The sequence below is a fragment of the Squalius cephalus genome, assembly GCF_949319135.1.
Source record: "Squalius cephalus genome assembly, chromosome: 10".
Classification (NCBI taxonomy): domain Eukaryota; kingdom Metazoa; phylum Chordata; class Actinopteri; order Cypriniformes; family Leuciscidae; genus Squalius; species Squalius cephalus.
The window spans coordinates 29,909,789-29,936,196 of record NC_137131.1 but is presented as its reverse complement, the minus strand read 5'-3'; positions in this window follow the sequence as shown (position 1 = coordinate 29,936,196).

Genomic DNA, 26,408 nt, shown 5'->3' with positions numbered 1-26,408 from the left:
CCGACTGGGAGTCTATGGCAGCCCATAGAACCGCTTGCGGGAAAGTTATGAAATTTGGCACACTGATAGAGGAGGGTCTGACCTATCAGCATAGCAAATTTGGAGTCTCCAAGTCATTACCTCTAGCGCCACCAACTGTCCAAAGTTGCACTCATGTTTATGCTAATAACTTTTGAACCACATGGGCTAGAAACAAAATTATTTTTTTCTCTGATTCCTTAGCTCAAGCCGATTCGATTGCACCCTATGACGTCATTTTCCGTCATGAAAATTTTTCCGCCATTTTGAATTTTCCGAAAAACCTACTTTTTCGAACTCCTCCTAGGCCGTTACTCCGATTTTCACGAAATTTGAACCAGATCATCTCCAGACCATGCCGACAAAAATTTATGGAATTCAAGTTGATTCTCTTAACCGTTTTCGATAAACCCACGAAGAAATTTTACGTAGCGCTTGCGAAAACAGACATAAGGCTGTATCTCCGCAACGCTTTATCAGATTCAGACCAATCTTGGTACATGTCATCACAAGCATGACCTGAGGCTACATGCTGCATTTCGGCGCAGTGCCACCTACTGGTCCGGAGATATGACAAATGGATGTTTTTGCTTATAACTTCTGAATGGTTTGTCCAAAAATCATAAAATCAGTCTCGTTAGATTCAGGGCAACATGCCGAGTCGACTGATATCCAATTTTCCCAGATCAGCCATTTTGGCTGTCGGCCATTTTGAATTATGTGCTAAAATGCTGTATTTTATGAACGCGTGAACGTATCGTTACAAAACTCGGAATGGATCATCAGCACGATGCCCTGAAGGAGCCTGAGAAGTTTCGAAACAGTGCCACCTAGTGGTGAATTTTTTTCCCCAAATGCTTCCAAACTTTGGGTGTGGTCGACTTATTTTCACGAGACTCATCTCATTAGACTCCTGAATCGTTGCCAAGTCCCACAATACCAAACATGCTAGGTTTCGCCTTACGGTTTGTGTAGCGTTGTGATTTAGCGCTTAAAAAACATTTGGCTATATCTTCGAAACCGCTAGTCCGATCGAGACGAAACCACCGTCAGAAGTTTGGAAACATAGGTCGATAGCTATACGCCAATGCCCAAATGCGAAAATATTGCTGTTTAGGGGTAGTAAATTCCAATCAAAGTCATGTGTCAGTCATTTTTTATGTGTTTTTTCATATAAATGTCTATAACTCTGAAGAGAATTGAGATATTTTCACCAAAATCGACACACATATGTATGGGCTCACTCTGAGGACACATAAAAAAAATGGTGTGACTGAGCCTCTTGGTGGTGCTATAACACAACAAAACATGAAATTCCCATTGACTTCAATACAGTTTTGTGAAATAAAATGCTATACTAAACAAATGCATTGGTTTAATATTACGAAACTCAGAATGTGCCATGAACACCATCCCCTGAAGGTACCCAAAATATTTCGAGACAGTGCCACCTAGTGGTCAAAAGTTATAACAAAATTTCCAAAAAGGCTAATAACTTTTGAATACATCTGGCTATTGAAATGCCACTGGTCTTAATAGATTCCCTGGCTCACGCCGAGAACATAGATACCAAGTTTTCCTTATTTGGCCTAACTTCCTGTCCGCCATCTTGATTTTCAGTCAAAACCTACTTTTTCGAACTCCTCCTAGACCGTTTGTCCGATTTTCACCAAAATCGAATCGTATCATCTCCAGACTGTGCCGACTAAAAGTTATGGATTTCGTGTCGATAGACGGAACCGTTTTCGTATAGCGCAGCAGCAAAGTTGAGGCATGATGCCAAAAGCACTATTCAGGCTTTATCTCTGAAATCCCTTGAAATATTGACACCAAACTTTGTATATGTCATTGTCACTTCACTCTGACCACATCACATCAGTTTTGTAACTGCTCCACCTATTGGTCGAAAGTGATAATCCATTAAATCATATTCTGAATTACTTTTTATATGATTTTTCAGCCATTTCGCCTAAAATCCTCTCTAAATGTCTTTAATTGCTCATTGTTGCAGTTGGTCTGACACCTTCAGCCATTTTGGCATATCCTGTCATCTGCTTGCGCTTGGCCCCGATAATTGCTGCTTGCAGCTATATTTATTATTATTCTTCCTTCTTCCGACTGGGAGTCTATGGCAGCCCATAGAACCGATCGTGGGAAAGTTGTAATGGTTTGACATTCTGATAGAGGACAGTCCCAACATTAAATACACTGATTTTGGTGTGTCTAAGTCATTCCCTCTAGCGCCACCACCTGTCCAAAGTTTCACTTTTATTTTGCTAATAACTTTTGAACCGTAAGGCCAATCAACAAAATTCTTTTTTCCTCTGATTCCTGAGCTCATGCCGATTCGATTGCACCCTATGACGTCATTTTCCGTCATATAAATATGGCCGCCATTTTGAATTTTCTGAAAAAGCTACTTTTTCGAACTCGTCCTAGACGGTTTGTCCGATTTGCACGAAAATTGAACCAGATCATCTTCAGGCAGTGCTGACCAAAAGTTATGGAATTCAAATTGATTCGTCAAACCGTTTTCGATAAACGCACGAATACATTTTACGTAGCGCTAGCAAAAACAGTCGTAAGGCTGTATCTCCGCAACGGTTTATCGTATTCAGACCAAACTTGGTACATGTACTCACAAGCATGACCTGAGGCTACATGCTGCGTTTCGGCGCAGCGCCACCTACTGGTCCGGAGATATGAAAAATGGCTATTTTTGCTTATAACTTCTGAACAGTTTGTCCAAAAATCATAAAATTGGTCTTGATAGATTCAGGGCGACATGCCGAGTCGACTGATATCCAATTTTGCCATATCGGCCATTTCGACTGTCGGCCATTTTGAATTTTGTGCTAAAATGCTGTATTTTAAGAACGCACAAACGGATTGTTACGAAACTTGGTATGGGTCATCAACACGATGTCCTAAAGGAGTGTGAGAAGTTTCGAAACAGCGCCACCTAGTGGTGATTTTTTTTTTTAAATGCTTATAACTTTGGGTGTGATAGACTTATTTTCACGAAACTCATCTCATTAGACTCCTGAATCGTTGCCGAGTCCAACGATACCAAACATGCTAGGTTTTGCCTTACGGTTTGTGTAGCGTTGTGATTTAGCGCTTAAAAAACAGTAGGCTATATCTTCTAAACCGTTTGTCCGATCGAGACGAAACCACCGTCAGAAGTTTGGAAACATAGGTCGATAGCTATACGGCAATGCCCAAATGCGAAAATATTGATGTTTAGGGGTAGTAATATTCAATCAAAGTCATGTGTCAGTCATTTTTTACGTGTTTTTTCATATAAATGTCTATAACTCCGAAGCAAATTGAGATTTTTGCACCAAAATCGACACATATATGTATGGGCTCACTCTGAGGACACATAAAAAAAATTGTGGGACTGAGCCTCTTGGTGGCGCTATAATTGAACAAAATATGAAATTCCCATTGACTTCAATACAGTTTTGTGAAATAAAATGCTATACTAAACAAATGCATTGGTGTAATATTACGAAACTCAGATTGTGTCATCAGCACCATCCCCTGAAGGCAACCAAAATATTTCAAGACAGCGCCACCTAGTGGTCAAAAGTTATAACAAAATTTCCAAAAAGGCTAATAACTTTTGAATAAATCTGGCTATTGAAATGCCACGGGTCTTAATAGATTCCTTGGGTCAAGCCGAGAACATAGATACCAAGTTTTCCTTATTTGGCCAAACTTCCTGTCCGCCATCTTGATTTTCATTCAAAACCTACTTTTTCGAACTCCTCCTAGACCGTTTGTCCGATTTTCACCAAAATCGAATCGTATCATCTCCAGACTGTGCCGACAAAAAGTTATGGATTTCGTGTCGATTGATGAAACTGTTTTCGTATAGCACAGCAGCAAAGTTGAGGCATGATGCCAAAATGACTATTCAGGCTTTTTATCTGCAATGCCTCGACATATTGACACAAAACTTTGTATGTGTCACTGTCTCCTTACTCTGACCACACCACATCAATTTCGTAACAGCGCCACCTTTTGGTCAAAAGTGACAATCCATTAAATCATATTTTGAATCACTTTTTACATGATTTTTCAGCCATTTCGCCTGAAATCCTCTTTAAATGTCTTTAATTGCTCATTGTTGCAGTTGGTCTGACACTTTCAGACATGTTGGCATGTCTTGTCGTCTTATTCTGCTTGGCCCCGGTAATTGCTGCTTGCAGCTATATTTATTATTATTCTTCCGTTTCTTCCGACTGGGAGTCTATGGCAGCCCATAGAACCGATTGCGGGAAAGTTGTTTTGGTTTGACATTCTGATAGAGGACAGTCCCAACATTAAATACACCAATTTTGGTGTTTCTATGTCATTCCCTCTAGCGCCACCACCTGTCCAAAGTTTCACTATTATTTTTTTAATAACTTTTGAACCGTAAGGCCAATCAGCAAAATTCTTTTTTCCTCTGATTCCTGAGCTCAAGCCGATTCGATTGCATCCTATGACGTCATTTTCCGTCATTAAAATATGGCCGCCATTTTGAATTTATCTAAAACGCTACTTTTTCGAACTCGTCCTAGACGGTTTGTCTGATTTGCACGAAAATTGAACCAGATCATCTTCAGGCAGTGCTGACCAAAAGTTATGGAATTCAAATTGATTCGTCAAACCGTTTTCGATAAACGTTCGAACAAATTTTACGTAGCGCCTGCAAAAACATTCGTAAGGCTGTATCTCCGCAACGGTTTATTGTATTCAGACCAAACTTGGTACATGTCATCACAAGCATGACCTGAGGCTACGTGCTGCGTTTCTGCGCAGCGCCACCTACTGGCCCGGAGATATGAAAAATTGATATTTTTGCTTATAACTTCTGAACAGTTTGTCCAAAAATCATAACATTAGTCTCGTTAGATTCAGGGCAACATGCCGAGTCGACTGATATCCAATTTTACCATATCGGCCATTTTGACTGTCGGCCATTTTGAATTTTGTGCTAAAATGCTGTATTTTAAGAACGCATGAACGGATTGTTACGAAACTTGGTATGGGTCATCAGCACGATGTCCTGAACGAGCGTGAGAAGTTTCGAAACAGCGCCACCTAGTGGTGAATTTTTTTTTTCAAATGCTTATAACTTTGGGTGCGGTCGACTTATTTTCATGAGACTCATCTAATTAGACTCCTGAAACCTTGCCGAGTCCTACGATACCAAACATGCTAGGTTTCGCCTTACAGTTTGTGTAGCGTTGTGATTTAGCGCTTAAAAAAAATTTGGCTATATCTTCGAAACCGTTTGTCCGATCGAGACGAAACCACCGTCAGAAGTTTGGAAACATAGGTCGATAGCTAAACGCCAATGCCCAAATGCCAAAATATTGATGTTTAGGGGTAGTAAATTCCAATCAAAGTCATGTGTCAGTCATTTTTTACGTGTTTTTTCATATAAATGTCTATAACTCCGAAGCGAATTGAGATATTTTCACCAAAATCGACACACATATGTATGGGCTCACTCTGAGGACACATAAAAAAAAATGGTTGGACTGAGCCTCTTGGTGGCGCTATAATAGAACAAAACATGAAATTCCCATTGACTTCAATACAGTTTTGTGAAATAAAATGCTATACTAAACAAATGCATTGGTGTAATATTACAAAACTCAGAATGTGCCATCTGCACCATCCCCTGAAGGTACCCAACATATTTAGAAACAGTGCCACCTAGTGGTCAAAAGTTATAACAAAATTTCCAAAACTGCTAATAACTTTTGAATAAATTGGCCTATTGTAATGCAACTCATCTTAGTAGATTCCTTGGGTCAAGCTGAGAACATAGATACCAAGTTTACCTTATTTGGCCTAACTTCCTTTCCGCCATCTTGATTTTCATTCAAAACCTACTTTTTCGAACTCCTCCTAGACCGTTTGTCCGATTTTCACCAAAATCGAATCGTATCATCTCCAGACCGTGCCGACTAAAAGTTATGGATTTCGTGTCGATTGACGAAACCGTTTTCGTATACCGCAGCAGCAAATTTAAGGCATGATGCCAAAAGGACTATTCAGGCTTTATCTCTGCAATGCCTTGACATATTGACACCAAACTTTGTATGTGTCATTGTCACTTCACTCTGAACACATCACATCAGTTTTGTAACTGCGCCACCTATTGGTCGAAAGTGATAAGCCATTAAATCATATTTTTCATTACTGTTTCTATGATTTTTCAGGCATTTTGCCTAAAATCCTTTTTAAATGTCTTTAATTGCTCATTGTTGCAATTGGTCTGACACTTTCAGACATGTTGGCATGTCTTGTCGTCTTATTCTGCTTGGCCCCGGTAATGGCTGCTTGCAGCTATATTTATTATTCTTCTTCTTCTTCTTCTTCTTCCGCTCTGGGAGTCTATGGCAGCCCATAGAACCGCTTGCGGGAAAGTTATGAAATTTGGCACAATGATAGAGGACAGCCCAAAAAGTCACCATACCAAATTTGGTGTCTTAAAACCAATCCCTCTAGCGCCACCACCTGTCCAAAATTTCACTTTTATTTTGCTAATAACTTTTGAACCGTTTGGTCAATCAACAAAATTCTTTTTTCCTCTGATTCCTGAGCTCATGACGATTCGATTGCACCCTATCACGTCATTTTCCGTCATTAAAATATGGCCGCCATTTTGAATTTTTCTAAAAACCTACTTTTTCGAACTCGTCCTAGACGGTTTGTCCGATTTGTACCAAAATTGAACCAGATCATCTTCAGGCAGTGCTGACCAAAAGTTATGGAATTCAAATTGATTCGTCAAACCGTTTTCGATAAACGCTCGAACAAATTTTACGTAGCGCCTGCAAAAACAGTCGTAGGGCTGTATCTCCGCAACGGTTTATCGTATTCGGACCAAACTTGGTACATGTCATCACAAGCATTCCCTGAGGCTACATGCTGCGTTTCGGCGCAGCGCCACCTACTGGTCCGGAGATATGAAAAATGGCTATTTTTGCTTATAACTTCTGAACAGTTTGTCCAAAAATCATAAAATTGGTCTCGTTAGATTCAGGGCGACATGCCGAGTCGACTGATATCCAATTTTACCATATCGGCCATTTTGACTGTCGGCCATTTTGAATTATGTGCTAAAATGCTGTATTTTATGAACGCATGAACGGATTGTTACGAAACTTGGTGTGGGTCATCAGCACGATGCCCTGAAGGAGCCTGAGAAGTTTCGAAACAGCGCCACCTAGTGGTGAATTTTTTTTTTCAAATGCTTATAACTTTGGGTGTGGTTGACTTATTTTCAGGAGACTCATCTCTTTAGACTCTTGAATCCTTGCCGAGTCCAACAATACCAAACATGCTAGGTTTCGCCTTACGGTTTGTGTAGCGTTGTGATTTAGCACTTAAAAAACATTAGGCGATATCTTCGAAACCGTTTGTCCGATCGAGACGAAACCACCGTCAGAAGTTTGGAATCATAGCTTGTTAACTAAACATCAAAGCCCAAATGCGAAAATATTGATGTCTAGAGGTAGTCCAAATAGGTGGTTCGTGGAAAAACGCCCATACAAATAAGCTGCCATTGGACGCATAGTGGCCCCGATGGACCGTAGGGCGAATATGGATGACAATTGCCCTTTAAATAGTGGGCCTTTGTCACTTGGCGATAACCCCTGCGCTAACCTGTCGCCCCGGGAGTAGGGGCCATTCGGACGCCTTTAGGGGGCGATAATGGGCAAATGCCCCCTTATACCACCCACGTATCCCCTTCTACCCCCCCCCCCCACGACCCCTAAGCCACTCCCACATCCCACTAACCCACTATTTGTCCAATAACCCACTATAGTGGGTAAATGTCCAATTGACCCCCCCACCCCCACCCCCCCACTCCCGGGCCACGCCCCCCATCCCACGAACCCACTATTTGTCCAATAACCCACTATAGTGGACAAATGTCCCGTTGACCCCCCCCCCTCCACTCCCAGACCACGCCCCCATCCCACGAACCCACTATTTGTCCAATAACCCACTATATTGGGCAAATGTCCCGTTGACCCCCGCTCCACTCCCAGACCACGCCCCCATCCCACGGAACCACTATTTGTCCAATAACCCACTATAGAGGGCAAATGTCCCGTTGACCCCCCCCATCCCTCCACCCCCCACTCCCAAGCCACGCCCACATCCCACGAACCCACTATTTGTCCAATAACCCACTATAGTGGGCAAATGTCCCGTCGACCCCCCCTGTCCATTCCCGAGCCACGCCCCCATCGCACTGACCTACTATTTGTCCAATAAACAACTATAGTTTTCAAATGTCCCGTTGACACCCCCCATTCTTTGGGCACACGGAGGCCTCATGGTGGTCCCCCCACATCCAGAGTATGGAGCCCCAACTCTGCTTATTTTTCAAGTTACGTCCAGTCAAAGTTAAAATTTCAAGCTGGTATATCTCTGTAACCAAGACGAGTTGGGGCCCCATACTTTGGGCACGTGGGGGCCTCATATTGGTCCCCCCACACCCAGAATATGGAACCCCAACTCGGCTTATTTTTCGAGGTACGTCCTGTCAAATTTAAAATTTCAAGCTGGTATGTCTCTGGAACCGAGCCGAGTTGGAGCCCCTTACTCTGGGCACAGGGGGGTCTCCAGGAGCTCGCCCCAGGGCCCAAGTATGAAGTCCCAACTCGGCTTCCTTTATCAGTTTCACCCGGTCCAATTTCAAAATTCGCATCCCCAATAGCGGCTGAAATTTATCACGTTCGCTCTAGAGCTTTTGGTATGTTAGTCGGGGCGGGCCCTGGGGTCACGGTGTCGAATTTGGGGCCCCTGGTACCTTTCTATATAACTCCAACCCGCCAATTAATGTTAGGGGCCGAAAATGTCAGTTTTAGGGTTAGGGTTAGGGAATATTTTTGCCTTCGCTCTACAGACTGGTGCTTTCGGTATGTCGCTCGGGGTGGGCCCAAGGGTCACCGTGCCGAATTTGGGGCCCCTGGGACTTTTCTATAAAACTCCCATCCACCCATTAAATGAATGCGTTTGCAACCGTGGTTTCGCGGACAAGGCTTGGAAAGGGCCGATCGACTAGGGGGCGCCATTTTCCGTCTCGCCACGGCCCCCCGGAGCGGGCGGGAAAGTTTGGTGGACCTACCACCTCGTTCAGGGGTCGAAAGGTCAAAAAAGCAAAGCACGTCCGTGAAAGCACTACACCAACAACTGGCCCCTGGGACGGCCCCCGTTCGTAGACGCAGTGTCGTGGCACCTCGATATTTGAGATTTTGGCTCTCCAGGGGCCCCCGACTCACGGCCCCGAAGCCTGAAAATCTAGGACCTTCCTAAGAGAAGTGTGCCACTTATACCCAACTTTCACTCAAAAGGCTCTTAGGGTATACGAGTCAAAGAGGAATCAGGCAGAAATTAGGGTTAAAGGGTGAAAATGTGTTGCCTTCGCTCTACAGACTGGTGCTTTCGGTATGTCGCTCGGGGCGTGCCCAGGGGTCACCGTGCCGAATTTGGGGCCCCTGGGACTTTTCTATAAAAATCCCACCCACCCATTTAATGAATGCGTTTGCAACCGTGGTTTCGCGGACACCGCTCGGAAAGGGCCGATCGACTAGGGGGCACCATTTTCCGTCTCGCCACGGGCCCCCGGAGCGGGCGGGAAAGTTTGGTGGACCTACGACCTCGTTCAGGGGTCGAAAGGTCAAAAAAGACACTGCAAATCCATCAAAAAATGGCACCTGGGACGGCCCCCCGTTCGTAGACGCAGTGTCGTGATACCTTGATATTTGAGATTTTGACCCTCCAGGGGCCCCTGATGAATGGCCCCGAAGCGTTAAAGTCCAGGACCTTCCTGAAAAAACACCCATCCCCCGCCGCCATCAAACTCAGTCCACTTTCGCGTCCAACATAGAGGCTGATTTCTTTTGCCTTTGCTCTAGAACCCTGCGCTTTCGGTATGTCGATCGGGGCATGTCCAGGGGTCACCGTGCCGAATTTGGGGCCCCTGGGACCTTTCTATAAAACTCCACCTCGCCAATTCAATGTTAGAGGCCGAAAATGTTAGTTTTATGCTTAGGGTTTGGGTTAGGGAAAATATGTTTTGCCTTCGCTCTATCGCCCTGCGCTTTTCGGTATGTCGCTCGGGGTGGGCCCAAGGGTCACCGTGCCGATTTTGGGGCCCCTTGGACTTTTCTAAAAAACTCCCACCCACCCATTGAATGAATGCGTTTGCAACCGTGGTTTCGCGGACACGGCTCGGAAAGGGCCGATCGACTAGGGGGCGCCATTTTCCGTCTCGCCACGGCCCCCCGGAGCGGGCGGGAAAGTTTGGTGGACCTACCACCTCGTTCAGGGGTCGAAAGGTCAAAAAAGCAAAGCACGTCCGTGAAAGCACTACACCAACAACTGGCCCCTGGGACGGCCCCCGTTCGTAGACGCAGTTTCGTGGCACCTCGATATTTGAGATTTTGGCTCTCTAGGGGCCCCCGACTCACGGCCCCGAAGCCTGAAAATCTAGGACCTTCCTAAGAGAAGTGTGCCACTTATACCCAACTTTCACTCAAAAGGCTCTTAGGGTATACGAGTCAAAGAGGAATCAGGCAGAAATTAGGGTTAAAGGGTGAAAATGTGTTGCCTTCGCTCTACAGACTGGTGCTTTCGGTATGTCGCTCGGGGCGTGCCCAGGGGTCACCGTGCCGAATTTGGGGCCCCTGGGACTTTTCTATAAAAATCCCACCCACCCATTTAATGAATGCGTTTGCAACCGTGGTTTCGCGGACACCGCTCAGAAAGGGCCGATCGACTAGGGGGCGCCATTTTCCGTCTCGCCACGGGCCCCCGGAGCGGGCGGGAAAGTTTGGTGGACCTACGACCTCGTTCAGGGGTCGAAAGGTCAAAAAAGACACTGCAAATCCATCAAAAAATTGCACCTGGGACGGCCCCCCCGTTCGTAGACGCAGTGTCGTGATACCTTGATATTTGAGATTTTGACCCTCCAGGGGCCCCTGATGAATGGCCCCGAAGCGTTAAAGTCCAGGACCTTCCTGAAAAAACACCCATCCCCCGCCGCCATCAAACTCAGTCCACTTTCGCGTCCAACATAGAGGCTGATTTCTTTTGCCTTTGCTCTAGAACCCTGCGCTTTCGGTATGTCGATCGGGGCATGTCCAGGGGTCACCGTGCCGAATTTGGGGCCCCTGGGACCTTTCTATAAAACTCCACCTCGCCAATTCAATGTTAGAGGCCGAAAATGTTAGTTTTATGCTTAGGGTTTGGGTTAGGGAAAATATGTTTTGCCTTCGCTCTATCGCCCTGCGCTTTTCGGTATGTCGCTCGGGGTGGGCCCAAGGGTCACCGTGCCGATTTTGGGGCCCCTTGGACTTTTCTAAAAAACTCCCACCCACCCATTGAATGAATGCGTTTGCAACCGTGGTTTCGCGGACACAGGTCGGAAAGGGCCGATCGACAAGGGGGCGCCATTTTCCGTCTCGCCACGGCCCCCCGGAGCGGGCGGGAAAGTTTGGTGGACCTACCACCTCGTTCAGGGGTCGAAAGGTCAAAAAAGACACTGCACGTCCGTGAGAGCAACGCACCAACAAATGGCCCGTGGGACAGCCCCCGTTTGTAGACGCAGTGTCGTGGCACCTCGATATTTGAGATTTTGACTCTCCAGGGGCCCCCGACGCACGGCCCCGAAGCGTGAAACTCTAGGACCTTCCTAAAAAAAATGCCCCTCCCCCGATATCAAATCATTTAAAGGCCTGAAAGACCCCCTTTCAGAGTGAGAGTGAAATAGCCATGAGGTAGAGATTATGCACAGAGGCTGAATTTTTTTTGCCTTCGCTCTAGAGCCCTGCGCTTTAGGTATGTCGCTCGGGTTGGGCCCAAGGGTCACCGTGCCGATTTTGGGGCCCCTGGGACTTTTCTATAAAACTCCCACCCACCCATTGAATGAATGCGTTTGCAACCGTGGTTTCGCGGACAAGGCTCGGAAAGGGCCGATCGACTAGGGGGCGCCATTTTCCGTCTCGCCACGACCCCCCGGAGTGGGCGGGAAAGTTTGATGGACCTACCACCTCGTTCAGGGGTCGAAAGGTCAAAAAAGACACTGCACGTCCGTGAGAGCAACGCACCAACAAATGGCCCGTGGGACAGCCCCCGTTCGTAGACGCAGTGTCGTGGCACCTCGATATTTGAGATTTTGACTCTCCAGGGGCCCCTGACGCACGGCCCCGAAGCGTGAAACTCTAGGACCTTCCTAAAAAAAAATGCCCCTCCCCCGACATCAAATCATTTAAAGGCCTGAAAGACCCCCTTTCAGAGTGAGAGTGAAATAGCCATGAGGTAGAGATTATGCACAGAGGCTGAATTTTTTTTGCCTTCGCTCTAGAGCCCTGCGCTTTAGGTATGTCGCTCGAGTTGGGCCCAAGGGTCACCGTGCCGATTTTGGGGCCCCTGGGACTTTTCTATAAAACTCCCACCCACCCATTGAATGAATGCGTTTGCAACCGTGGTTTCGCGGACAAGGCTCGGAAAGGGCCGATCGACTAGGGGGCGCCACTTTCCATCTCGCCACGGCCCCCCGGAGCGGGCGGGAAAGTTTGGTGGACCTACCACCTCGTTCAGGGGTCGAAAGGTCAAAAAAGACACTGCACGTCCGTGAGAGCAACGCACCACCAAATGGCCCGTGGGACGGCCCCCGTTCGTAGACGCAGTGTCGTGGCACCTCGATATTTGAGATTTTGGCTCTCCAGGGGCCCCCGACTCACGGCCCCGAAGCCTGATAATCTAGGACCTTCCTAACAGAAGTGTGCCACTTATACCCAACTTTCACTCAAAAGGCTCTTAGGGTATACGAGTCAAAGAGGAATCAGGCAGAAATTAGGGTTAAAGGGTGAAAATGTGTTGCCTTCGCTCTACAGACTGGTGCTTTCGGTATGTCGCTCGGGGCGTGCCCAGGGGTCACCGTGCCGAATTTGGGGCCCCTGGGACTTTTCTATAAAAATCCCACCCACCCATTTAATGAATGCGTTTGCAACCGTGGTTTCGCGGACACCGCTCGGAAAGGGCCGATCGACTAGGGGGCGCCATTTTCCGTTTCGCCACGGGCCCCCGGAGCGGGCGGGAAAGTTTGGTGGACCTACGACCTCGTTCAGGGGTCGAAAGGTCAAAAAAGACACTGCAAATCCATTAAAAAAGGGCACCTGGGACGGCCCCCCGTTCGTAGACGCAGTGTCGTGATACCTTGATATTTGAGATTTTGACCCTCCAGGGGCCCCCGATGAATGGCCCCGAAGCGTTAAAGTCCAGGACCTTCCTGAAAAAACACCCATCCCCCGCCGCCATCAAACTCAGTCCACTTTCGCGTCCAACATAGAGGCTGATTTCTTTTGCCTTCGCTCTACAGACCTGCGCTTTTGGTATGTCGATCGGGGCGTGTCCAGGGGTCGCCGTGCCGAATTTGGGGCCCCTGGGACCTTTCTATAAAAAACGACAATCCCCGCCGCCATCAAACTCAGTCCACTTTCGCGTCCAACATAGAGGCTGATTTCTTTTGCCTTTGACATTTTTGTGTTTTTGCTCTCCCGTCACATGTGATGTCGACTCTCGTCGTTTAAACCACCTCTGCTGTACTAAGTACACTCGACTGAACACATCGCACTAATTTTCAAGTCATTTCAGTGTTTGATTTGCATAAGAACGAGTGTCCTCGAAACCACTATTTGGCGGGAAAAACAGTGGCCTCGCGGACACGGGTGGATTTTAAGATTAGCTTTCGAAATATTTTGATGAAAACCATTTATCAGCACTCAGCGGGCTCCCCTGAGTCCGTGGCACCGAGGTTCATCCCAAAATTCCACTGTCCGCGAAACCACGGTTTTGTACAGTGTAACAAATCCAACGTGGGATCTCCATATCTCAGCTCCGGAAGGCTCTAGAGCCTCCAATCTTGCACTCCTGTCTGTGCCTCAGCACCCTCTAACAGAATCCAGAGTTTCGAAAAGATCCGAGAAACTTTAATTTTCAAGCAAAAAAAACCGACAGGCATACCCCTTACAGATTTTTCGGGTCGAAAATTACGGTTTCTCGGATCTTCTCGAAACCTTGGATTCTGATAGAGGGCGACGAGACGCAGACAGGAGCGCAAGTCCTGGCTCTCCACACCCCTCCTGAGCTGAGATATGGAGATCCCACGTAGGATTTGTTCCATTGTGCAAAACAGTGGTTTCGCGGACAGTGGAATTCTGGGATGAAACTTGGTGCCACGGACTCTGGGGGGCCCGCTGAGTGCAGTGAAATAGTTTTTATCATGACAGGAACTTTAATTCAAATGTCTACCAAAGAAACTGTCTGAAATCCCATTCAATAGATTGCAGGTGGGATTGTGTCCAATTGCAGCTTATTTAATGGTGGAAATAAGCCTCGTCCTTAAAAAATACTTTATTAGGCTCTAGGCCCGAGCCGATCGACTAGTGGGGGCCCCTTTTTGGAACTCGAGATATTGGGGGGCTCATCTCACCCGTATCTTTCTGAAAACTCACCTGTATCTATCTGAAAACTCACCCGTGTCTATCTGAAAACTCACCCGTCACAAGGGTTCCTCCCCATGCCCGGAGTATGGAGCTCCAAGTCGGCTTGGTTTCCGAGATACACCCGGTCAAAGTCCAATGTTTCACCGGGCATAACTCCAAAGCCAAGCCGAATTGGGGCTCCATACTCGCGGTGTGTGGGGGGCCCAAGGGTACCTCCCAACACCAGGAGTTTGGAGCTCCAACTTGGCTTGGTTCCCGAGATACGGGTGGTCAAAGCTGAACCGGAAGTGGCCGTATCTCGGAAATGGAAGGTCCCAGGAGCCGGGAATGGTGAGGTTAGAAGGGGCCCTATGGGCCCTCTCTAAGCCCGGAGTTTGGAGCTCCAACTCGGCTTGGTTCCCGAGATACGGCCGGTCAAAGCTAGACCGGAAGTGGCCATATCTCCGAAACGGAAGGTCCCAGGAGCTGGGGGTGGTGGGATCCGAAGGGCCCCTCTGGGCCCCCATCGTGCCCGAAGTTTGGAGCTCCAAATCGGCTTAACTCCCAAGATACACCCGGTTATACACAAGGGACTTTTGGACAAAACGGTCGATATCTCGGAAAGGACGAGTCCCAGCAGATCGTCCTTCGGGGTGGTGAGGGGCCCCTAGGGGCCCTCTCAGACCCCAGAGTCCTGAGCCTCTGGGACCCTTCCTTCTGAAGTGCACCCTTTCCTGTTGGGCCCCGTATCTCGGCCCACGGGGGCGCTAGAAGCACGGGCCAGGGTGCGTTGGAGAGGGCCCCTCGAGACCTTACTTTGTCCCGAATATGGTGCATCTCGGTTATTGACCACTCCATAAAAATGCAGTGTCCGCGAAACCACTGTTTTGGCCACTAAATAGGTTGGAACTGGGACATTTTTGTGTTCTTGCTCTCCCGTCACATGTGATGTCGACTCTCGTCATTTAAACCACCTCTGCTGTACTAAGTACACTCGACTGAACACATCGCACTAATTTTCAAGTCATTTCAGTGTTTGATTTGCATAAGAACGAGTGTCCTCGAAACCACTATTTGGCGGGAAAACAGTGGCCTCGCGGACACGGGTGGATTTTAAGATTAGCTTTCGAAATATTTTGATAAAAAACATTTATCAGCACTCAGCGGACTCCCCTGAGTCCGTGGCACCGAGGTTCATCCCAAAATTCCACTGTCCGCGAAACCACGGTTTTGTACAGTGTAACAAATGCTACGTGGGATCTCCATATCTCAGCTCCGGAAGGCTCTAGAGTCTCCAATCTTGCACTCCTGTCTGTGCCTCAGCACCCTCTAACAGAATCCAGAGTTTCGAGAAGATCCGAGAAACTTTAATTTTCAACCCAAAAAAACCGACAGGCATACATACCCCTTACAGATTTTTCGGGTCGATAATTACGGTTTCTCGGATCTTCTCGAAACCTTGGATTCTGATAGAGGGCGACGAGACGCAGACAGGAGCGCAAGTCCTGGCTCTCCACACCCCTCCTGAGCTGAGATATGGAGATCCCACGTAGGATTTGTTCCATTGTGCAAAACAGTGGTTTCGCGGACAGTGGAATTCTGGGATGAACCTTGGTGCCACGGACTCTGGGGGGCCTGCTGAGTGCAGTGAAATAGTTTTTATCATGACAGGAACTTTAATTCAAATGTCTAGCAACGATATTGTCTGAAAACCCATACAGCAGATTGCATGTGGGACTGTGTCCAATTGCAGCTTATTGAATGAATGGCGGAAAAACATTTTCAAAATATAGTGGGTTATTGGACAAATAGTGGGTTCGTGGGACGGGGGCGTGGCTTGGGAGTGGGGTGGGGGGGGTCGACGGGTCATTTGCCCAATATAGTGGGTTATTGGACAAATAGTGGGTTAGTGGGATGGGGGCGTGGCTTGGGAGTGGGGTGGGGGGGTCAACGGGTCATTTGTCCAATATAGTGGGTTATTGGACAAATAGTGGGTTAGTGGGATGGGGGCGTGGCTTGGGAGTGGGGTGGGGGGGTCGACGGGTCATTTGCCCAATATAGTGGGGTATTGGACAAATAGTGGGTTCGTGGGACGGGGGCGTGGCTTGGGAGTGGGGTGGGGGGGTCAACGGGTCATTTGCCCAATATAGTGGGGTATTGGACAAATAGTGGGTTCGTGGGACGGGGGCGTGGCTTAGGGGTCGGGGGGGTCAACTGGACACTTGGTCACTTTGGTGGGCAATCGGACAAAATAGTGGGTTAGTGGGACGGGGGGCGTGTGGCGCCACACTGAGGATGAAGGCCGAACTGCATTGGGGGGCCTCGGACTTCGGGGGCCTCCCGTCGGGCCCCCGAGGGGGTCGGGGCCCCCCCAACCCTCCCGGGTCGGTCGGCCGCCCGGGGAGGGTCGGCTCGTGGCGTCGGCCGACCCCCCAAAAATTTCGGGGGGTCGGCGCGCACCGTCCGCGGACCGACGTCCGCGAGCCATCGCCCCGTTGACCGTTCGGACGCTTTCTGAAGTTTGGGACTAGCTAGAGCAATTCCAAGAGGGTCCTCACACCATCGGTGCTCGGGCCCTAATAATAATAATAAACAGAGCAATTCCAAGAGGGTCCTCACACCATCGGTGCTCGGGCCCTAATAATAATAATAATAATAATAAACAGAGCAATTCCAAGAGGGTCCTCACACCATCGGTGCTCGGGCCCTAATAATAATAATAATAATAATAATAAACAGAGCAATTCCAAGAGGGTCCTCACACCATCGGTGCTCGGGCCCTAAATATAGCTGCGAGCAGCGATTACGGGCCCAAGCCGCTGGCACCGCAATCCTGGTGCCAGGGTGGCGGTGCCGGCGGCTTTGGCCCTCCATCGCTGCTCGCAGCTATATTTATATTTATATATATATATATATACACACACACACACACATACATATATATATTTATATATATATATATACACACACACACATACATACATATATATATATATATATAAATAAATTTAAGGGACAAGACAGATAATTTTACTTGCCTGACCTAATTAGAACAAAGAAAAAAAAAAGAAAAAAAATAAGTAGGGGATCACTAAATCGAGAGAATTATTCTGATTTTATGATACACTCAAAATATTCCACAACAAATCCTTTAAATGTAATGATATTCAGAACGGAACAAGAATAAAAAATTAAAAATAAACTATAAACAAAGCCAAAACGAAAAAATAAATATAATTAAAAAAATTAATTTCAAGCAATCCATGGCATGATTTATTTATTTTTTGGACTAAAACATTCTGGCTTTTTTTAAACTCAAACATAATTCTTAAATTGAATAATAATAATAATAAAAGAATAAAATGGGTTTAGTTCTGATTTCGTTGAAATCGCTCGCTCTCCGTACCTAACTTTTCCTGAATACAATCACTATTGAAACTGTGACATTGATTTCATACAACAGGTTATTAACAGTTAAAATGAAGTCATTTACATTTTAGATGCAATATTGACTGTTTTTTTTCTGTTTCAGCAGTGGAAATAGTTAAACAAAGATCACAGAAGAACGCATCTCACAGGAACGTGTTTTCTCATAACTGAATGATTCAGCATTTTGAACGAATTGGTTGACTCAAAGATTGAATGATCAATCCATAAACATCTGTTTATGTTTATGGATTGGATGTTTATGGATCCATGTTTATGGATCTGTATGTTATGGATTACGAATCATTTGAACGAATGAATCAATGACTCGCTCATTAACCCTCTGGGGTCTGGGGTGTTTTTGGGGTCCTTGAGATGTTCTGACATGCCCTGACATTTGTGCTTTTTTCAGTTGCTTATAAACATATTAATGGCAAAAAAAATTTACACACTATTTAGCACAAACAGGGCTACCATAATATGTGAGCAACAAGAATGTACATGTCTGCATTTTTGAGAGAATAATGTTTATGCGTGGTTATTGAAAAAACTAAAAATGAAAGTTTCTGAAATAAGGCCACAAAACACATACTAAATATGTGGCAATAAGACTTTTGACTAATGGATTTCATCGCCTAGTGTTTTTTCTTCAAAATGATATGAAAATCATCCTGCCTAATCATCCACAAAAAAACGATACATTGATTTTAGTTTTGTGAAACACTTTTAGTTTGGAAAGCCAATATGCGGATGGGGCGTAAACGCTCCAACAGCATCATGCATATGTAGTAGTTCACACCTGGTGAGACTACGTCCCTGCATACTTAATGAGCCATTCATTCAGGTGACGTGTCACCTATAGCTAACTTAAATATACAAGCTTCATAAAAATGATCATTCTAGGAGAAAATTTCAGATGGCATTTAGAGGCTTTTGCATCTGAACTCTTCATATATACACACACACATATATATATGCATGCACATTATAATCTTTTCAAAACTAGTCAACGTCTTTCAAAACTAAAGTATACATTTTATCATACGTATTTCAAAGTAAAGGATTCATTAGTTAGTTGATGACTTTATTTTTGACAAAACACATACAGTATATATTCCTCATTTCAGTATAGCAATAGAGTTTGCTAAAAGCTGTTCATTCAATACAGCAGTATTTGAAAATCGATCATATTTTGTAAAATTACATTTATATTTGCATTTATGTCAAAACCTAGACACTTTTAAACATCAAAAGGACATTTATTAATATGTATTCGTGTCAAAATGACAAATAAACAGATTTTCCTATTCAATTTTGCATGGAAACGCTTCCAAGACGCTTGCGTGTCGCGTGAAAAATAGGCGTCGGTTCTATTTCTAGAATGCACGCGTTTTCCACGCGGCTCGTGCCGCGCCTGAGACGCGCGTCTCACACAGGCAGTATGCAAACTCTAAACTGTTAACATGGATGGGAGCCGAAATAAAAACGGACACGCCACGCAGCTGAGACGTTTACGCCACGCATCCAGTGTTTCACCCATGGTTTCACCGGCCTTATCCAGCGGATGTGGGCGTTTCACAGGTTTGTATGGATCGCCTCACATTTGCGTTTGAATAGCGCGGTCTCCGTAGGCGGAGTCACATTAAAACTTAATTAGCTGAGATGAGAACGACTGACATCTCTCTCTTTACATACATATTATATAAACTGTGAATATTTGTTTTTTATAAAAATTACTTCATTTGAAAGAAGATAATTCAAGCTTCATGCCTGTGTGACTGTATGCCTGTTTGACTGAGTATTCGCTGAGTTACAGTTCATTTTCGGACGCGTTTCAGAATTGACTTCACTGACGGAGAGTAGGCAGAACTCGCATCATGTTTATTTTTCTTTATTTGGCGAAAAGCACAACACTTTGTTTTTATTATGAGCATACACAAAAAAAATACACACTAAACAGGATCGATTGATGTATAACACAAGCATATAAGATAAAAATTAATATTTTTTTTTTATTTTTTTTTTGCACTCATACGAAAAAAAACGAGCCTATCGCGCCGGCGCGATAGCCGACCTCAGGGGGTTAAGACGGTCACTTGGCGACATCTAATGGCGGTTTAGTGTTGTTTAAAAGCATAATTCTTTCCAACGTGTGTGTGATTTGTGTGTGCACCATTATAAATGTCTGTGCGGACGTCCGTATTTTTCTTTCACTTTTATATTAGCGATACAAAAGCACCCGCTCGTGTCACACACGTCGATTAACCGGTGGGAAAATATCCTCAGACACATACCTAATAAATGTATATTTAAATACATTATTGGCCTAGCTGGTAAAAAGTTTTATATATTATTTTGATGTCCTTTTGGACACAAGAGGGCAGTATAGCCCTATGTATGACTTGAATTTTTTTTTTACTTTACTGTTTTAAAATTTAGAATAAAATTAGAATAAAATTCTTTTTAAAAACAGAATAAAATGGGTTTAGTTGTGATATTTGTATACTTTTATATAGAAATAAATGGTATAAAATTACATTTTTAGAAGATTTGAGGCTTTTAATGCCTTTTGGAGGCTGATTTTGCAAAAAATCCACATTCAAACCAAAATATCTGACTTCCTGATGGTCGGAGCTAATGACTTTAAATTAGAAAGTTGTCCGGGTCGATGAGATCAACATACGTACTGAGTTGTGCTACTGTAGGTAAAACAACCCCCCCAACTTTTGTCAAAAGCATTTTGAAAGTGACACATTTCCTGCTGCCAGTTGGTGGCGCTATAACTTTGACACACAATAGTTACATCCATCTGATCGGCCTCTTACCATGAACAAACTGCTGAAGTTTCATCAAGATCAGTTAATGTATGCATTAGTTATAACACTTCGTTTTTCTCTTTTCTCGCCATTAATTCGTTTCCTCGCCACAGCCAAACCGTTCGAGATATCAAAAATCCGTCCGCAATTTAGCATCATCAATGTCTTGACTTCACGCTGACCGAGTTTGGAGGCGAATCGATGTATTTCCTAGGAGGAGTACATTAAATTCCACAGCAAGCGTTTCCAAACAACCCTAAATAGCCGACTTCCTGTTGGGCTGGCGTAAAACTTAGAGCACGAAAGTTGTTCGGCCCGATGAGATCTATATGTGTACCGAGTTTCAAATTAATTCATGCAAGCGTGTTTGATATATGGACCAAGTTTTAGAACCCCGTTCAAGGGGGCGCTGTTGAGCCCCCCTGCCACGCCCGGCTACCAGATTCAGCCCCGCCCTGATGGCCGCGGGTTCTGACCTGTGTGCAAAGTTTCAAGAGTTTTCGAGCACGTTTAGGGACCCAAAAGCCCCAGAAACCTTGAAAAACAAATGAAAAAGTAAATCTCACTCAACTGACAAATCACCCCCACCCCTCACACACTCAGAGACAGAGAGAGAGAGAAATTTCTCCAAAAAATCACATTCAAACCAAAATATCTGACTTTCTGTTGCTTTGAGCTAATAAGTGTAAATTAGAAAGTTGTCCGGCTCGATAAGAACAATATACATACCAAGTTTTGTGATTCTAGGTAAAACTAAGCCCCCATTTTTGACTAAAGGTGGCGCTACTGAGCCCCTCACCACGCCCGTTTCTGAAACTTTGCCCATGTCTACTGGATAATAAGTGTGATGTGTCTGTCGAGTTTCATGCAATTTCAAGTATGTTAAGAGTCTCAAAAGCATCAAAAAAGAATATTAAAGTTTGATGCGTTGCCATGGCAACAGTATCTAAGATATCAATAATCCTTTCACAGGTCTACATCTGCCGTGTGTCTACATCATACACATAAAGTTTTAAGCAAATCGGGTAAAAATAAGAGGGTGATTTCAAAGCATTTTGAAAGTGACACACTTCCTGTTGCCAGTTGGTGGCGCTATAACTTTGACTCACAAATGTCACATCCATGTGATCGGCCTCTTACAACTAACACACTGCTGAAGTTTCATCAAGATCAGTTAATGTATGCAGAAGTTATAACACACTTCCTGTTTGAATTATTCGCCATAAATTTGTTTCCTTGCCACGGCCAAACCGTTCGAGATATCAAAAATCCGTCCGCAATTTAGCATCCTCAATGTCTTGACTTCATGCCGACCGAGTTTGGAGGCGAATGGATGAATTTCCTAGGAGGAGTACATCAAATTCCACAGCATGCGTTTCCAAACAACCCATAATAGCTGACTTCCTGTTGGTCTGGCGTAAAACTTAGAGCACGAAAGTTGTTCGGCCCGATGAGGTCTATATGTGTACCGAGTTTCATATTATTACATGCAAGCGTGTCTGATTTATGGACAAGTGTTCGGATCCCGTTCCAGGGGGCGCTGTCGAGGCCCCCTGCCACGCCCGGGTACCAGCTTCAGCCCGGCCCTGATGGCCGCGGGTTCTGACCTGTGTGCAAAATTTCAAGAGTTTTCGAGCATGTTAAGGGCCCCAAAAGTGCCCGAAAGGTTGACAAAATAATAATAATAATAATAAATATAGCTGCGAGCAGCGATTACGGGCCCAAGCCGGTGGCACCGCCAACCTGGTGCCTTTAGTTACCTAAAGGCACCGGGGTGGCGGTGCCACCAGTTTGGGCCCTTCATCGCTGCTCGCAGCTATATTTATATATATATATATATATATATATATATATATATATATATAAAAGACAGAAACCTTATTACCTTATTCTGATTTTATGATACACTCAAAATATTCCACAACAAATCTTTTAAATTTAATGTAAAAATAAAAACGAAAGTAAGCACTGTTGGGCTCACGTAACCCTCTCATTAGAATCAAAATGTTTCAGCATTTGCGATGTATTTGGATGCTAAACTATTCTTTATTATAGGCTTTGTTCTTCACTCGTGTTCCAATATCGACGGAAAAAATCATCCTCTTCACACGCGCAAAAATGTGCTTGGAAACATCACAGTGGAGCGGTGCTTACTGTGAATTTACGAATTGTACTACTGAATATTTAGAGCAGTGTAATTTTTATATGTTAGGTTAACTATTTTATTATTATATTTTATTAAGGCTATAATGAACAGGCTGCAATGTCAAGATTGCAATGCTGGAATGTGTGTTTGTGTGTGTGTGTGTGTGTGTTTGTGTGTGTGTGTGTGTGTGTGTGTGTGTGTGTGTGTGTGTTCATGTTTTTCTATCCCGGTGGGGACTTCAACCTGAATGCACACAGACTCATGGGGACTTGTGTCACAGTGGGGACCTAAATAGAGGTCCCCATGGGTAAACAAGCTTATAAATCATACAGAATGAGTTTTTTTGGAAATGTAAAAATGCAGAAAGTTTTCTGGGATAGGTAGGTTTAGGGGTAGGGTTAGTGTGAGGAGATAGAATATACAGTTTGCACAGTATAAAAACCATTAAGTCTATGGAGAGTCCCCACATAGATAGTAAACCGTGTGTGTGTGTGTGTGTGTGTGTGGCGTGGGCGCGATTGAAGAGTGGACACATAAAAACATACTCCGTCATTATACAGGACGACATTCAAACTGCAAAGTGTTAACTTATATGTGTGTACAGTCGCAATAAAACACAACATTGTGCTTTTGTAAAATAATTTCAAGCAATCCACCCCCCGAAAGGCGCTAATTTTAAAATGAAACTAAAATGCTCATGGCTGCACGGGCATTCATAACGGTGCGCATCCACGGTGAGGAACGAGCAGAACAGAGTGAACGTTTTTCAGTTAATTCCTACTTCCTACTTATCCTCTTCACATGCGCAAAAATGTGCTTGGAAAATTCACAGTGGAGCGGTGCTTACTGTGAATGTACGAATTGTACTACTGACTATTTAGAGCAGTGTTCCAATATCGACGGAAAAAATCATCCTCTTCACACGCGCAAAAATGTGCTTGAAACATCACAGTGGTGCGGTGCTTACTGTGAATGTACGAATTGTACTACTGACTATTTAGAGCAGTGTAATTTTGATATGTTAGGTTGACCATTTTATTATTATATTTTATTAAGGCTATAATGAACAGGCTGCAATGTCAAGATTGCAATGCTGAAATGTGTGTGACCTAAATAGAGGTCCCCATGGGTAAACAAGCTTATAAATCATACAGAATGAGTTTTTTTGGAAATGTAAAAATGCAGAAAGTTTTCTGGGATAGGTAGGTTTAGGGGTAGGGTTAGTGTGAGGAGATAGAATATAGTTTGTACAGTATAAAACCATTAAGTCTGTGGAGAGTCCCCACAAAGATAGTAAACCGTGTGTGTGTGTGGCGTGGGCGCGATTGAACAGTGGACACATAAAAACATACTCCGTCATTATACAGGACGACATTCAAACTGCAAAGTGTTAACTTATATTTGTGTACAGTCGCAATAAAACACAACATTGTGCTTTTGTAAAATAATTTCAAGCAATCCACCCCCCGAAAGGCGCTCATTTTAAAATGAAACTAAAATGCTCATGGCTGCACGGGCATTCATAACGGTGCGCATCCACGGCGAGGAACGAGCAGAACAGAGTGAACGTTTTTCAGTTAATTCCTACTTCCATAGGAATTCATTTGAAAAGCTCGCTCAACCACTATCAATGTCAGTGCGGACGAGCATATTTTACTTTCGTTTTTAAGTTGGCGATTCAAAAGCCCCCAGCGGTGTCACATATAGATTAACCAGTGGTAAAATATTCTCACCGTCACAAACCTAGTATATTTTTATGTAGATACAATAGGCCTACCTGATTTTGAACACAAGAGGACAGTATAGCCCTATGTATGACTTGACTTTTATGGGACTAAATAGTACAATTACTATTTTTAAACTTATAAATAATTATTAAATTGAAAAAAAAAAAAGAATAAAATGGGTTTAGTTGTGATATTTGTATACTTTTATATAGAAATAAATGTTTTTTAATTACATTTTTAGAAGATGAGGCTTTTAGTTTCCTTTTTGTACATTACTTTAGTCCCTCACTATAGCAAAACCGTTTGAGATGTTTAATATCCGTTCACAATTTAGCATCTTTAATGTGTTTTCATCATTTTGAAAAAGTTTGGTGTGAATAAAATAAACCAGTTAGGAAGAGTAGCTAAAAACTCAGAGTCTGAAATATCCAAAAAATCCACATTCAAACCAAAATATCTGACTTCCTTTTGCTCTGAGCTAATAACTGTAAATTAGAAAGTTGTCTGACTCGATGAGACCAATATATATACTGATTTTTGGAACTGTTGGTAAAACTAACCCCCCCACTTTTGTCAAAAGCATGTTGAAAGTGACACACTTCCTGCTGCCAGTTGGTGGCGCTATAACTTTGGCTCACAATAGTTACATCCATCTGATCGGCCTCTTACCACGAACACACTGGTGAAGTTTCATGAAGATCAGTTAATGTATGCAGAAGTTATACCACTTCGTGTTTCTCTTTTCTCGCCATAATTTCGTTTCCTCGCCACGGCCAAACCGTTCGAGATATCAAAAATCCGTCCGCAATTTAGAATCCTCAATGTCTTGACTTCATGCACACCGAGTTTGGTGGGGATTGGATGAATTCTCTAGGAGGAGTACTTCGCATTCCACAGCAAGCGTTTTCCAAACAACCCATAATAGCCGACTTCCTGTTGGGCTGGCGTAAAACTTGACCGGGGGAAAGTTGTTCGGCCCGATGAGATCTATATGTGTACCGAGTTTCATATTAATTCATGCAAGCGTGTTTGATCTATGGACCAAGTTTTGGGACCCCTTTCAAGGGGGCGCTGTTGAGCCCCCCTGCCACGCCCGGGTACCAGCTTCAGCCCGTCCCTGATGGCAGGGGGTTCTGACTTGTGTGCAAAGTTTCAAGAGTTTTTGAGCATGTTAAGGACCCCAAAAGCCCCTGAAACCTTGATTAACAATATAAAAGCAATAGTCAAATCCCCCCTCCCCTCACACACAGAGACACAGAGAGAGGGAGAGAAAATTCTTCAGAAAATCCACATTCAAACCAAAATATCTCTCTTCCTGTTGGTCGGAGATCGTTAATGTAAATTAGAAAGTTGTCCGTCTTGATGAGAACAATACACATACCAAGTTTTGTTGCTGTTGATAAAACTAACCCCCCCACTTATGACTAAAGGTGGCGCTACTGAGCCCCTCACCACGCCCGTTTCTGAAACTTTGCACATGTCTACGGGCTAATAAATGTGATGTGTCTGTCGAGTTTCATGCAATTTCAAGTATGTTAAGAGTCTCAAAAGCATAAAAAAAGAATATTAAAGTTTGATGCGTTGCCACGGCAACAGTATCTAAGATATCAATAATCCTTTCACAGGTTTACATCTGCCGTGTGTCTACATTGTACACATAAAGTTTGAAGCAAATCTGGTAAAAATAAGACAGTGATTTCAAAGCATTTTAATAGTGATGTACTTCCTGCTGCCTGTTGGTGGCGCTATAACTTTGACTCACAAT